Source organism: Sus scrofa, chromosome X, assembly GCF_000003025.6.
Source record: "Sus scrofa isolate TJ Tabasco breed Duroc chromosome X, Sscrofa11.1, whole genome shotgun sequence".
NCBI lineage: Eukaryota > Metazoa > Chordata > Mammalia > Artiodactyla > Suidae > Sus > Sus scrofa.
In genome coordinates, this window is record NC_010461.5 from 3,925,145 (window position 1) to 3,941,456 (window position 16,312).

Genomic DNA, 16,312 nt, shown 5'->3' on the forward strand with positions numbered 1-16,312 from the left:
TCAGATGCCATCCTGGGGGCGGGGGAATAGGTCTGGGATATTGGCTGAGCTTAAGGAATTCTTGCTGGAAGCTGAACTTCAGGGAAGCAAGTTCTCTATTGATAGTAATGTGTGGAACAGTCGTTTTTCTCGGGCGTGGCATTCTCTTGTGAATATTATTTACCAAGTGGAATTCTACTTCCTATTTTACAAGGATAAATGATACGTGTACCCACTCATAAGGTGGTTCAAGGCACAGGCTGGTTTTTGTCTAAATGGCAACCACTCAAAGCCAGACATATTCTTCCATAGGTTCACAGCTACTGAGCTGGTTTTCTTTGTGTTCATTTTCAATTCACATGTGGGGCTCCATACCAGAAGTTAGAAACTTTTTTTAGGTAAAGGGCCAAGAGCTTAGGTGAAACAGTTTCAACTTTTCAAGCCCAGCAACATTTGTTGCAACTTGGACTTTGTAGTAAGGGGGAGCAGACACAGATAATAAGTTAATGACTAAAGGTGGCTGTGTCCCAGGATATTTGAACTTGGTGTCTGGACCCTGAAATAGGAATGTGATGGCCTTCTCATGCATTACAAAAATGTTCTTTTTGGCAGTCACTGAAAACTGTAAAAACTCTTCCTTCACAACAGAAACAGGTGGGGGCACAGACTCCCAGGCACCCTAGTCTGTGACCCCAGCTGTATTTGGAAAATATTTACTGAGTGCCCGCACAATGGCAAACAAATAACACTTGCCCTCTTGAGCCTTACAGCCCCCGGGAAGGGCAGATACCAGGTAAAATGCAACTAAAATACATTCTTGCAAATAGTGACAACTGCTATTCAGGTGGGGAGAAAGGTGCTGTGATTCAGCAGTGGGGCAGCTGCTTTAGAGGGTATAAATCGCAGGGGGCTTCTCTGAGGAGGTGGCTAGCCAGCTGCCACCTGTGCATGAGTAGGAGTTGGGTGGACAGTGGCAAAAAGAAACACATGGGAGGGAGCAGTGTCCTGGGCAAGAAAGAGCTCTGAGTCCTGGCAGTATTATTTCAGAATGTGGTTATGTATTCAGTCTATGATTCTTCTTCTTTTGGATGAATTAACAGGATGAGCCTGGGACCCCCTGATTCTCTGTGCTGAGAGGTGCTCACCGTCTCTGTTCCCGCCCACAGTGGATTTGGTAAAGGAACCTCTCTCGGAGGATCACCACCGACACTGTCTGAAATTAGTGTAAGTACTGCTGCTTCGGTTCCCGAAACATCGTCGCCTATGTGCATGCATCCCCGCACCCTGACCACACTCTCTGGGCCAAATGGGGTGTGTGGTCCCCTTCCTAACGGCGTTCACCGCATTCTGGGATGGCAGAGGTGATGCTAATTCAGAGCGCGCCCTTTTCTTCAGAGGTGACTGTCCTACAAGAGGTCACTTTGCCAAAAACATAAGTTCCTGGAGAAAAGCTGAACGGGGCCAGCGAGGGCTGTGCAGGCTCGTGAGCGGTCATCAGAAGTGTCGCGGGGGAAGTCCTGGCAACTGTGGAGTAGGGTGTCCTGAGCGCTTTCGTGCATTTCCTGGACCTCCGAGGTGACCGTGGTTGAACCTTCAGTGGGAAGGAGGCTGGTGTGCAGGTTGCTTCTCACACCTGCCAGATGGAGCGAGCTCTCTTCCCGTGGGGAGAGCGCCTCCCTGTGGCAGAGGGGAGGGAAGGGGTCAGACCGCGTCCTTCCTGCAGGGAGAGCACCTCGCCCTGGCAGAGGGAGGGAGGGGGGTTAGACCCAGGTTCTTCCCCAGGGGCGCGAACATGTGCCCCCGGCGTGGCGGAGGGAAGTGAGTGTGTGGTGAGGACGGGGGTCAGGATGAAGGAGGCGGTTTTCAGAGACGGTGAAGGTGCGTCCCTGATACACACTCTGCTCCCAGACGGGGACTGCCTGTGGATGTCTCTCTGCATTGTGATGTCGGGGTGGCCCTGTGGGGCATTCACTGTGCCCGTGGAAATGGGCGTGGATGCAGTTCTCAGAGGTACGAAACAGCTCCCAAAGGTGGAAGCTCAAGGGGTCCGGGAGACCCGGGCTTGGATCCCAGCTCCCCATCCACTGGCTCCATGTTCTCAGGAAGCACGTTGACCTCACTGCGCCCAGGTTGTCTCTGAAGTGGTAGCACAGAGGGTTAAGGATCTGTCATTGTCACTGCTGTGATGCGGGTTCGATCCCTGACCTGGGAACGTCTGCATGCCGCATGTGCAGCCACAGGAACAAAAAATGGAGGTGCAAAAAACAGGTTCACAGGACAGTTACGAAAAGGAAAGGGTGACCTTCCTTTGGGGGTGAAGTAGGTTGAGTACCTGGCTGGTCCTGCCAGCCAAGGTAACCGGTTGCAGAGCGATTGAAGCATCTTTGAAGCGCAGCTTGGGACTCTGGCATTACACGTGGCAGTCCTTCTCCTGAAGCTGGATGTCTTGCCCTTCTGGGGGTTTTGGCAAAGTCTGGAGGCATTTGGGGGATCATGACTGTGAGGGGCTTGGCTTCTGGAAGCCAGGGATGCTGTCAAATGCACAGGATGGCTGAGGACCACACATCATCCCAGCCCCAGATGTCAGTAGTGCCAAGAGGAGGAACCCTGATCCATAGAACAAGATATTTGACTTAATCTTGTCTTTTTTCCTAGAATATTTTCTGGTCTTTTATTTTGAGGGATCAATTAGAATATGGATTAAAGAGGAAAAAAAAGGCAGTGACCTCTTAGGATTTTTTTTTTTTTTCCCCTTTGGAATTTAAACCCTGCACAGAGAGATTCTGGCCCTGGAGCAGATATCCACACAGCTTAGAGCCATGGCTTGTGTTCGCTCTTAACACTGATCAGCTTAGCGGATTGACTTGCTATTGTGATTTCTGTAATGTGTTCTTTCAAAGGATCCTGTGCTCTTTTTTCTTTGACAAACAAACTTTTTGGGAGTTTTAAAAATAATCTATTTTCTAAAGGTATTTTTAATGCGGGAGCTGGCTTTGATGTCTGACACAGCTTTCAAAGCTTTAAGCACCTGCTAAGTAGAGTTTTATTTTTATTCCTCTGGAAAACACTGTACATTTTGGAGGGAAATGCTTTGAGAAATTTTTTTTTTTTTTTTTGGTCGTTTTAGTCTAGTGGGAGATTGACGTGCTTTGGACCCAGCTAGAATTGCTGAGGACAAGATTGACAGAATCAGTAGCTAATTAAAAGGGTGCAGCTGAAAAGTACTTATGATTAATTCATGATAAACTAATATAGCATGCATTATCCTTCCTTCACATTCTAATGTAAAGTGAGAGTTTTTTCCAGGGGGTCCTAAAAGATCTGTTCCTAAATATGTAGTAATGATACCCACTATATGTGAGAACATAAAGACCCCTTATAGGGTATCGCAGTGTACTTCGCAATCCAGAGTTTGGGGTTTTTAACAGCCTCTTGAACTTTGCCTCTCCTTAAGTGGTTGAAATTTTGAAGATGATCAGGAAAATACTTTGATGTCATTTCTGGTATTGCTGATTCGTTCCTCTCCCCAAGAGCTTTTAGGAGTATTCAAGTTGCCTTTTCATGAGATACCTTTTTATTTGATGGGACCTGCCAGCAGGCTGTTGCTTATTTTGCTGACATATCTACTTAGGGTAGTCAGTCATTTTTAAAAAAAAATCCTTTGATGATGATGAAAAGGTTTCTCAAGTGGACTGTCCTTCCTTAATGAGGGTATTTTTTTTGCAGCAGCCACTAACCAGGATAATAAGCACATTTGGGGGGTGAGAGAATCCCCATGAAGAGAATTAGGGCTTGACTCTGTTGTATGTCAAAGACAAAATTAAGGAGAGAAGGTTCATCAAGAGGTCAATTGAGGGAGCTTCCTGGTGGCTCTGTGAATTAAGGATCTGGCATTGTCGCTGCTATGGTGTGGGTTTGATCCCTGACCTGGAACTTCCACATGACATAGGCATGGCCAAAAAAAGGTAAATTGAGAGAAAAGGAAGCAACCCGGAGTCTGCACTCTGAACCAAGAAATCAGTAAGAGAGAGACACCTTGCTGTCACATACCTCCTGCTATGAGGCATAGGAAGGACCTGGAAGAGCCTGTGTGATATTCCCTGACCCAAAAGGATTATGTTAGTTTATAACGAATTAATCATGAGTCTTCAGCTGAGCTTGACTCTCTTCACAAGGAAATAAAGACTCATGCAGAACGTGCTCCATTGTCTAAGACAGATGACCTGGATTTGTCCCCCCAAGGTCAGTGTCGTGAAAACCCAAAAAAGGGCAGAGGTGGGGACACTGTTCCAGATTTCAGAACACCAAGAAACATAGCAATATCTGCATCACCCGTGGATCCTGGATTGGACAAAAGAATCAGGTGGTACAGTCATTTGGGAACTGGGTAGTGTGTTTGTTGATTGAATATCCGTTACTTTTTGAACTTTTTATGGTATCGTGGGGGAGGGGACTATCCTTATCCAGGAGACCCACCCACTTAGGCGGCGAAGTGTCATCTTGTATGCAGCTCACTGTGAAACATCATGATACACAAATAGGACCTGCCTTAGCCTTTCTTTATCTTCTGATGTAGAAAAAAATACATGAAAGCAAGCCAGCAAATGTGGCAAAGTGTAAACAGTTAGCCAGCCTAAGGGAAGGTTTTTATTTTTTCAACTATTGCGTAAGGTTGAATATTTTCCCCCACAAAAGGCTCTTGGGGAAAATTACATAAGAAGTTTTTTCTTTTCCTTTTTAGGGCCATACCTGTGGCATATGGAAATTCCCAGCCACGTTTGCGACCTACACCACAGCTCACACCAATGCAGGATCCCTGAGCGAGGCCAGGGATCGAACCCACATCTGCATGAATACTGGTCAGGTTCGCAACCCAGTAAGCCACCACAGGAACTCCCTGCAGTTTTATTTTGCTTCTCCTATTGGAAGAGATGTTTCCATTCCATGGATTGTGGTTGTGAAAATGTTGCACAGGACCAGTCTTACAAGGCAGGTGTTCTGTGTCCTCCTTTACTTGAATCCAGGGAACCTGTGCCAGCCATGTTTCCATCATATTCTGGTGCCCTTTTTTCATGTGGCTGATCACCCTTTTGTGTGGTTATGGATGGTACTGGGGGCAACGTACCCAGTGACCCTAAAGATGGCGAATCCATTTCTTTGTTGGTGGTATTTACACAGTTGCGATGGAGGCTGCCATCTCGCTATTCCAGGTAGCTTCTTTCCGTCCTGTTGAGCACAAGGCGGATCCTTTTTTTTTTAATTTATTTTTTATTTTTTTATTACTCAAATGAATTTATCACATCTGTAGTTGTATAATGATCATAACAATCTGATTTCACAGGATTTCCATCCCACAGCCCAAGCACATGCCCCCACTCCCCAAACTGTCTCCTCTGGAGACCATATGTTTTTCGAAGTCTGTGAGTCAGCATCTGTTCTGCAAAGAAGTTCAGTCCATCCTTTTTTCAGATTCCACATGTCAGTGAAAGCATTTGATGTTGGTGTCTCATTGTATGGCTGACTTCACTTAGCATGATAGTTTCTAGGTCCATCCATGTTGCAAAAAATGCTGGTATTTCATTCTTTTTAATAGCTGAGTAATATTCCATTGTGTATATGTACCACATCTTCTGTCCTCTGTCGATAGACATTTAGGTTGTCTCCATGTCTTGGCTATTGCAAATAGTGCTGCAATGAACATTGGAGTATATGTGTCTTTGTGACTCGTGGTTTTCTCTGGGTAGATGCCCAGGAGTGGGACTGCTGGATCAAATGGTAGTTCTATGTTTAGTTTTCTGAGGAATCTCCATATTTCTTTCCACAGTGGTTGCACCAATTGACAATCCCTCCAACAGTGTACTAGTGTTCCCTTTTCTCCACACCCTCTCTAGCACTTAATGTTTGTAGAGTTTTTGATGATGGCCATTATGGCTGGTGTAAGGTGGTACCTCATAGTGGTTTTGATTTGCATTTCTCCAATGATGAGTGATGTTGAACAACCTTTCTGTGTTTCTCGGCCATCTGTATGTCTTCTTTGGAGAACTGTTTGTTTAGAAGGCAGATTCTTATTGAGGTGCATCCAGAGCTTGTCTGTGGTCATTCCTGTACCCTCTTCCTGATGTCCCCAGCTCCTGCTTTCTTTGACTCAAAACAGGGTTCACGGGGCAGTGGAATCACCCTGACAGTAGTTGAGGGTGTTGTTGCTGTGTTTATGGAAGCGGGGGTTCTGGTCCCACCTGGCATTTTGTGTTTGTCTCTGCACAGTTTGCTGCAGCAGGGTTAACTTAGGTTGACCTGAGATCCTGGATATCTATGCGTGAGAGCAGGAGTGGCCAAGCCCGTGTGGTTCCTTTGATAGGTACTGCTTGACTTCACAGTTAGACATACATGTCTAAAAACTGGATCCCTTTGCTGTACACTTGAAACTAACACAACATGGCCACTTAACTACCTCAATTTAGAAAAAGATAACATGGAGTCCCCGTTGTGGCTCCGTGGGTTAAAAACCCAACCTAGTATTGATGAGGATGTGGGTGCAATAGCTGGCCTTGCTCAGGGGTTAAGAATCAGACATGCCATGGCTGTGGTTAGGACAGCAGCTGCGGCTCCAATTCCACCCCCAGCCCCAGAACTTCTATATGCTGCAGGTGTGGCCCTAAAAAGGCCAAAAGAAGAAAAGAAAAAAGAAAACATAGGAAAAATACCTAAGGAGCAAGGCATTCCACTTATAAGAAGACAGCTACAGATGCAGCCTAGCCGGATACTTACTTTCCTGTCTCTGCACCTGTTGCAGTGAAGATGGAGGGTTCTGAACCGCATATGCAGTGCTTGGCTCCACTGTCCCTGGGGACACCCCCGGGGCTCCCCAGGCTGCTTCTGGGATCCTCCTCGGGCCTGGGGGGGATGGTCTGAGTGGATTGCACCCACTCCCAACAAAGCAGCCTTGATTTCCATTTCTGTTGGTCCTTCTTGGGGACAGCCGAGTTGTGACCTAAAACAGTGGCCCCAGCTGTCCTGTTTTCTAACCAAGGCCAGGAGTGAAGCTGAAGCTTGTTGGGTTATTTAGGTCGATTCGGGCCAGGTCTGCACATGGCCTCATCTGGCTCAGAGCCACGACTTCTTCCACAGCAGGGCTCTCAGGCCAGAGGGAGTCACAAGAACAGCAAAGGGTCTCGTGGACTGTCGTCCTGCAGGAAGTACATTTAGACACAAAGGCCTCTAATGTACAGAGACCCCAAGGCTCCTTGCGTTGGCATCTCAGCCGTCTTCTGTCTCTCCGTCTGCCTGGCACACCTTCAGCTCACACATTGGCCTCCCGGGGTCTGTCTGTACCTACCCATGCCCTTCCCACCCCCGCAGCCACGGGCGCCTTCTCAACATGCAGTGCAAGCCCTGTGCAAGCTTTGCAGTGGCGCTGCCTGGGAGGGAAGGTGGAATTCCGGAACCAGGGTAGAACGGGCCTCCACTGTAGGGCTTCTGTCACCATCCTGTCCCATAAACCCTTCTTGCATCCGGCTCACCCTTGCTTTCATGTCATCTTGCTGAAGCTCCCCCACCAGCCGGGTTCTTGCCCCCTTAACACCCCTCCCCCCAAGGCATCCTCACAGGCCCGTGGGTAGTGATGCCCACAGCAGGCTTCACGCACTCTGGCCCCCTTTACAATTTCACACTGCGTGAATGTCCTAGTCATCCAGTGTTGAGGATTTGAATCCTATTTGGATTTTTGTTTTTTAGCCACGTCTGCGGCATGCACAAGTTCCCAGGCCAGGGCTCAAACCCATGCCACAGCAGTGCCCTGAGCTTCTCCGTGACAATGCTGGGCCCATAACCCTAAGCTGCACCCCAAGAGGAATGCACATCCTTTCTGTTTTTGCAAATGCCTTGCAAGCTCTGTAAATACAGGTATCATATAGTGCTCCCTATGGTACTCCAACAGGCAGGGTGCCTTGTAACTGTTTGGTAAATAAGTGTTGAATATATAATTGAAAAAAAAAAACCCTCTGTTGCATTGGGAGTTCCTTGGTGGCTTAACGGTTTCGTGATCCAGCATTGCCACTGCTGTGGTTCAGGTTGCTTTTGTGGCATGGGTCAAATCCCTGGCCCAGGAACTTCTGCATGCTGTGGGTGTGGCCAAAAAAATGTTATTTTCTGGATGTCAATCCATCAAGAAAGAAGGTTACATGCAAAAAAAAAAAAAAAAATTCAGCTTTCTGATAGGATTTGGCCTCTGATGTACAGACTATAAAGAATGGGCTGTACCTCTTATCTGGGATTTCTCAACCTTCCTCTTTGCCGAAGATGATGAAACCTCATGTTTGTGAAAGACTATCTCCTACTCACCTACCTGGGATTCCGGAGAGGAGCCCAAGCACCTGGTTCCTGGCACGCACAAGTGCTTTTTTCTGCATCAGCGGAAACAGAATTTTAAACTAAGGTAAATGAAGGCTCTGCTTTGTTCCACCGCGTGTGTTTTAATTACCTTGCTGACAGTTATGGAAAACGGTAGCAGTTGCTGGATCTATCCTGCGTGTGAGATGTTCTGTTGATTTTGATTTTTTTCCCTCGTTGGAGCTCATGTCAACCCTGCATTTTAGAAGCGAGTTGTATAGACAGAGTCTACTCTGTTGTTTCAAGTATAAAGTACCTCATTTGAAGTCCGTCTGGAAATAACACAACAGGTTATGTTTTCTTCGTGTGTCTGGATTAGATGTTGGAAGGCAGGAATAAAAAGTCTGTAATTAGATGGACTTTATAGGTTAGGGGTACCGTCTTCTAGTTTTAAAATGACTGGTTTGTGTCATGCTGTTTTAACCTGTACTCGTGTATTGCTTTAACCTGTACTCATTTCTTTCTTTGCATTTGTTAGAATCAGCTCTGGATTTGAAGACACAATGGAAATTTACCAATGCGTATTCTGTTTCCCTAATCCCCTGCATGCATAACATCAGACACAGGGTCTTCCTTGGAGTTGAAAAGTTTGATTCACTGTGCAGTAGTCTCTTTCATTTTTCCTTGTTGTTTGCAGAGTCCGAGGGATTTGCCGAGCATGTTTCCTTTTCTGTAATGTCTCATACCAGACTTGGGCAGTCAGGTGACTTATTCGTGGATTTTATTTATTACTAGAGTCCAATTACAGGGTGGGGGTTGATCAGCTGCAAAGCTGATGTCCGTGTACAGCCGTGAGTAGGTATGTTTTCCTCGGTTGTGGTTTTTGCTTTGAAAAATAAGCATCAAGGCCAGGTTGTTGGAGACAAAAACAAAAACACATGGACTCCAGAATACATTCTGCCTTTCAAGGACCATTTGATCTGCTAGAAATAGGCGATTGTCTCATGACACCCTCACCTTTTAAAGACATCACGGGGCAAATCCAAAGGGTAGGTTTGTTGAGCACGTGTGAGAATACTGGCCGTAATAGCCACCCCTAAAAGTCGTTTTGGTTTCCTATTTAGAAACTAGATATTCCAAGTATTAGCAAACTTTTTGAACATCAGTGATATGTTTTTAAATGAGTGGTCTTACGTTTATTTCAAATATTATTGTAAGTCCTCTTCATTAGGAATGGAAAGCATTGGTGTAATTCCCTGTCTCTCATAGTATAACTGGAGTGGGAGTTCCCACTGTGGCTCAGGGATAATGAACCCGACTAGGATCCATGAAGATGCGGGTTTGATCCCTGGCCTCACTCAGTGGGTTAAGGATCCTGCATTGCTGTGAGCTCTGGTGTAGGTCGCAGATGCGGCTTGGATCTGGCATGGCTGTGGCTGTGGTGCAGGCTGTCAGCTGCAGCTCCGATTCGACCCCTAGCCTGGGAACCCCCCATCTGCCGCAAGTGGGGCCCTAAAAACAAACAAACAAACATAATTGGAATTGGAATAATTGGAAAATATCACGTACGTAATATCGTTTTTGCTCTCATTGTTTCATACTGGAAAGCATTTAGTATCAGGTATGGTTTATTCCTCTTAAGAAAATGTTACATCTGCCTTGTAGGGAAACCTGAAATTCTAGATGGTAACCCTAGACTCTGAAATCGTGCCATCATCTGACCATGTCTGTGATGTAAAAAAGGATTCAGTCTAATATACAGCGTAGGTGAACCTTTCCACAGAAAGAAAATCGTGGACTTGCAGAATTGATGTGTGGTTGCCAAGGGGGAGGGGGAGGGAGGGGGGATGGATTGGGAGTTTGGGGTTCATGGAAGCAGACTATTGCCTTTGGAATGGATGAGCAATGAGATCCTGCTGTGTCGTGCTGGGAAGAATGTCTAGTCCTTGTGATGGAGCATGATCATGTGAGAAAAAAGAATGTATACATGTATGTGTAACTGGGTCACCATGCTGTACAGTAGAAAAAACAATAATATATTGGGGAAATAAAGAAAAAAAAAGCTGGTGGGGGGGGGAAGGAGGATTCAGCTTTCCCAGCCTTGTTCATGTAATTTCAAGAGGCAGGAGTGGAATGGAACGCCGCATCTGAAAAACAACAAAGTCAGTGCCTGGCTTCCTCTCCTGTCTCTGGATGTTTGTTGGGTCAAGTGGAAAAAGATGGGTGAGGGCCAGAGGGAGGAGACAGGATGCATTTTTTAAAATTTATTTTTTATTAGTGTTTAGTTGATACGCATTATTAAGTCAATTTCTGCTGAATAGCATGGTGACCCAATCATCCATCCATCCATCCATCCATCCACCTACCTACCTATCCTCTCTCTCTCTCTCTCTCTCTATCTATCGATATTTTTTTCTCATATTGTCTTCCATCCTGGTCTATCCCAAGAGACTGGATAGAGTTCCCTGTGCTGAACAGCAGGAGCTCATGGCTTATCCATTCTCGGTGTCATAGTTTGCTGCAATGTGTGTGTTTATTTAGTGATGGGACTGAGTCTGTAACAAACAAATGGGGAGCCTCGTGCAAGGGTCCCCTGCTCCAAGGCTGGTTCCGGGACCTCCCGTGGCTTCACACCCTCCACCAGCCGAAGTCCTAGTGGGCCACAAAGCCCAGCTCATGCCCTCTCCCCACGGCTCCGCCCCTCTTGGACTCATTTCCCCACGATTTTGCCCCCTTTCCCCTTATCACCCCATCCACACACGTCCCCCTCGTCCCCCCAAACCACACAGTGGAAGCTGTCATTGGATGTGTAGTGGCTGTACCGCTAGGGTTTGCATGAAGCCATGTGTAAAACTGGACAGTGGACACACACTTGCACACACACACACACACACACACACTTATACATGGTCACTTTGATCTGAGTCAACAGCAACGATGCTCCTTCAAGAATGTTCTCAACATCGGAGTTCGCGGCGTGGCTCAGTGGAAACGAATCTGACTAGTATCCATGAGGTCGCAGGTTTGATCCCTGGCTTCACTCAATGGGTTAAGGATCCAGTGTTGCCCTGAGCTGCGGTGTAGGTCGCAGATGCGGCTTGGATCTGGTGTTGCTGTGACTGTGGTGTAGGCTGGCAGCTGTAGCTCTGATTGGACCTCTAGCCTGGAAACCTCCATTTGTCACAGATGGGGAAAAAAAAAAGAATCTTCTGAACATGAAAACCCAAACCAGTTTTTTGTGTTGTTTTTTTCCTTAGCCTCTCTCTCTCACACACACATACATAGATATCTATAGAGTGATAGTTATATAGGGATTTATATGATGATATATGATTATAATCATATAATATATAATTACAATTATATATAAACCATAGATACCTATATATAATGTAGATATATGGATATACCTCATGTATATATTTTTTAATGTATTTTGGTATGTATTTTTAGGTAGATAGATACACATGTTTTGCAGAGCTAGAGTTTGTGAGTCACCATGCTAACAACAGAGAAAGCTGTCATGCCCTTTCCTTGGACGAGTGATGTCACTGACTTCCTGTCTCCTTTCTGGCTGGGTTCTGGGAAGGATGGATGTCCTCTTACCGCATCCATAAGATGCTTCCCAGTGCATGCTTCTCCATCACAATGTACCCACAAGTGGTCAGCTCTTTGGGCTTTATGTGTATAGGGGGGGGGTCCTGCCTATGCCTGCTCTTCATGATATGGGTGTATATTTGGGGTGTCCCACCCTGCTTTGGGGACCTGCCTTGAAGGTTTGACACATAGCCATGCCTTGGGTCCGTGATGCAGGTGCCTGCCTTCCCATTACAAGTTCCGTGGACAAGGAAGTGATGATGTGACATGAGAACAGACAAGACTTTGAGATGCGGAATCTGAGCCCCCCCTCCCTCCCCCGGCTCCGGGGCTGCGAGCTGGGATGGAGCCCCGGAATCATGCCCCGCGCTGCCGCGGTGTGTACCTCCTCCGTGCAGATCTGGAGTGCTCTCAACTTGAAATAATCACTCTGCTTTCTATGTCTCTCCCGCTCTTCATCAGACACGTTGTGGGTCACTTTGCTCTTTCCAGCTCAAACGGACCCCAAAAAGAGGTTGGGGTAAAGAAATCCAGTTTTACTTGTTGGCAAGGGACCTGAAGGTGTGTCACATCCAGCGCCTAGACCTCTGTGCCTTTGCTGCTGCATCTTCAGATGCTGCACTGTGAAAATCAGAGCTGTCTTCCGGGAGGAAAAACGAGAGATTAGAAATTTGTGTTCATTCACTTCTCTGCCACGAGTATTTACTTACCACGTACCAAGGGCTTGTGCTAAAAGAATAAGGACTTTAAAAGATTTCTCTAAAAAGGAATCTTTTTCTCTCTGTGTCTATGACAAGGGCCAGCTGTACTGAACTTGTCAGAATGCTGTGATTTAAAAATCAGAGCTCATCAAATTGAAGTTCTCTAAATTACAGTCTTTCAGGCCCTACTGGAAGCTCAGGGTCTTTCTCTTTTATTTCCGTTCGTACCCATGATCCTATTTGAGTTTAGGGCATTTGACACTGTCTCCAGCAGCAACAGGACAGTATGATTAAATTGTACTTTGTAGGCTCTTCGTTTTTCTTTTGGCTGCAAATGTGGACGTTTCCAGGCTAGGGATCAAACCCGTCCCCTAGCAATGACCATGCAGGATCCTTAACTCACTGAGCCCCCCAGGGAACTCCAGGCTTTTATTTTCCTGTTGATAAAAATAAGTATGAGATTTGATAAATACAGGAAGGTATAAAGCTTCATGTAAAACCTACTGATAATTCTGTTCTGCCAGCACTAATGACAAAGTTTTATCATTCTTTCCACTTATGTATATGCATATCTAGTCACACAGACACAGAAAATATACATGTCCATATATAAATAGGAATTTCTTTTATTTACAAGCATGCTGCCTTGAATTCATGTCAGATTTTGCCTTTTCTACCCTAAAGGTATATCATGAATCTTTTCTTTTTCTTTCATTACTTTTTTTTTTTTTTTTGGTCTTTTTAGGGCCGCACCTGCAGTATTTGAAGTTCCCAGGGTAGGGATTGAATAGGAGCTGCAGCTTCCAGCCTCCACCACAACCACAGCAACGCAGGATCCAAGCCACATCTGCGACCTACACCATAGCTTGTGGCAGCGCCAGGTCCTTAACCCACTGAGTGAGGCCAGGGTTCAAAGCCACATCCTCATGGATGCTAGTTGGGTTTGTTACCACTGAGCCATGGCAGGAACTCCCCTGAATGTATTCTTCATGACAAAACAGTCCTCAAGAATCAAGAATTTTAAGGGCTGTAGTTCCCATTGTGGCTCAGTGGATTAAGAACCCGACATAGTATCTGTGACGATGTGGGTTGGATCTCTGGCCTCTCTCAAGGGGTTGAGATCTGGCTTTGCTGTGGCTTTGGTGTAGGTTGGCAGCTGCAGCTCCATCCGATTTAACCCCTAGCCTGGGAACGTCCATTCTGCTGAAAGTGGGGCCCTAAAAAGAAAATAAAAACACAAAAACAACCAACCAACCAAGGATGCTTTGAAAAAAGTACCTTGAGAAGACAAAACAGAACTTTTGGAAATGCATTGATAGGTGAGAGAATTCAGCAGAATGCTGGGAATTTGAGGTTGAGGGCATCTCCAAGGAAAATGGAACAAAGGCACCAAGGGATTGATGATAGGATGGGGAAAATAGGAGAACTGGGCTATCAACCAGCAGGGGTCCAAAATCCAGCTAATAGACCTTCCAGAGGAAGAGAGAACGAGAGAGACCACATAGGGAATAAATCACTTCGCTGGTGACACGGGACACAGATTGAGAAGTAAAGCACACAGATCTCCATGGTGGACAGATGCTTGCCTGTCCAAAAGGATAAATGAAAATGGACCGTTTCATGGACTCTTAGGACACTGAGGGCAAAGAAAACATCCCAAGTACAATGGCTGCAAAATCGAGAGGCAAAATGATTTCTTTTTTCTGTCTTTTTTTAAGGGCCGCACCTGCAGCATATGGAGGTTCCCAGGCTAGGGGTCAAAACAGAGCTACAGCTGCCTGCCTCTGCCACAGCCACAGCCACAGCCAGATCCTTAACCCACTGAGCGAGGCCAGGAATCGAATCCGTGTCCCCATGGATACTGTTGAGCCATGATGGGAGCTCCTGAAATGATTTTTCCTTTCTTTTCTTTTCTTTTTTTTTTTTTTTGGCTTTTATAACCTGCTTTTTCATTTATTTTTGTAATTTTTATCATAGTTGATTTGCAATGCTCTGTCAGTTTCTGCTGTACTGTAAAGTGACCCAGTTATACATATATATACATTCTTTTTCTCACATTATTCTCTGTCGTCTTCCATCACGAGAGACTGGATATAGTTCCCTGTGCTATACAGCAGGACCTCATTGCTTATCGACTCCAAATGCAATAATCCCAAACTCCCCATCCATCCCACCCCCTCCCCCTCTCTCTTGGCAACCACAAGTCTGTTCTTCATGTTTGTGAGTTTTTTTTTTTTTCCTATAAGCGGGTTCATTTGTGCCATATATTAGATTCCAGATGTAAATGATATCATATATCACTTCTGTGATAGCAAATGACACAAAAGACACAAATGTCTTTTTCTGACTTATTCCGCTTAGTATGAGAGTCTCCAGTTTCATCCGTGTTGCTGCAAATGGATTACCAAAGGATTTCTGAAGTAGAGATTTAAACCAGCCAAACCACAGGGACCAGAGCTGCACTGGCCCATGAACAGAGCCCACACTCACGTCTTGGGCCAAGCATTTGCAGTTCAGGCAGTTGGGTTCTGCTTCCACGGAACCTCCCACCTAGGGTGGGGAGAGAGCCTTCATGCCCAGCTGACCGCATTTCTGGCGGTTGTTGCTGGCTCATGAATAAGATCCCCACAGAATAACAACAGGATGGAAATAGCACCCTGAGATGGGGGGCTGCCAAGCATGATCAATAACACCTGCAAAAATTCAAGTCCCAGGCCTTCTCTTTTCTCACCATCAAATGATGATGGTGGTGGCAGGCCAGTCAAAATCATGCTCTCCTTCCAATGGGGTTCAATGGGAGCCGCAAAGCTCCTTCTGAGAGCTTGAGACTCATCTCTTCTTACTAGCTTAGCCTGGAGGATCATGTACTTGACCAATACTTTGATCAAGGGGTTCAAACTCTGGTGTCTCCTCTCCACTTATTGGTGCAGTCTGTCCAAGCCTGCCAGTGTTATCTGCAAGAACAGGCAATAGTTCTTCTCTTGAGAAGAATCTAGCGTTGAAAGCAAGAATCCCAAGGAGTTCAAGGGAAATCTATGATTAGCATCCGTGATCTTAGAACGGTAAAGGATATCATAAGGGGTTGGTTAGGAAAGAGAGGAAGGAGAGGGAAGAATAGTCAGCATCCTAATTAAAACATGTCAAGTGATGGAGTTCCCATCGTGGCCAGCGAAATGAATCCAACTAGTATCTGTGAGGATGCAGGTTCGATCCCTGGCCTCTCTCAGTGGGTGAAGGATCTGGCGTTGCTGTGAGCTGTGATATAGGTTGCATATGTGACTTGGATCCCACATTGCTGTGCCATAGGCTGTCAGCTGCAGCTCCAATTTGACCTCTAGCCTGGGAACTTCCATATGCCCCGAGTGCAGCCCTAAAACATACACACACACACACACACACACACAGAAAAGATGGCAAGTGATGAACAAGGAAACCATGATAAATTAGCATTAACATGAGAAAGGTTCAACCTCATTAGAGATTGAAAATTAAAATGAAATCCCAGGGAAAACACTCTTTGGGGGGTCTTTTATTTTTTATTACTTAATTTTATTACATTTACAGGTGTACAACAATCATCACAACCAAATTTTATAGCATTTCCATCCCAAACCCTAAGTGCATCCTCCTACCCCTCCAGCCTCTCTCCTTTGGAAACCATAAGGTTTTCAAAATCTGTGAGTCAGCATCTGTTCTGCAAAGAAGTT

The 16,312-nt window shown here is 45.8% G+C and overlaps 1 protein-coding gene across 1 annotated transcript in view; it reads left to right on the forward strand.

The window, feature by feature from the left end:
• Positions 883-16,312, forward strand: part of STS (steroid sulfatase) — a 150,874-nt gene continuing 135,444 nt past the window's right edge. The window contains 1 exon segment of the mRNA XM_021080518.1: positions 883-1,203. The gene's annotated coding sequence lies outside the window, so the exon portion shown is untranslated.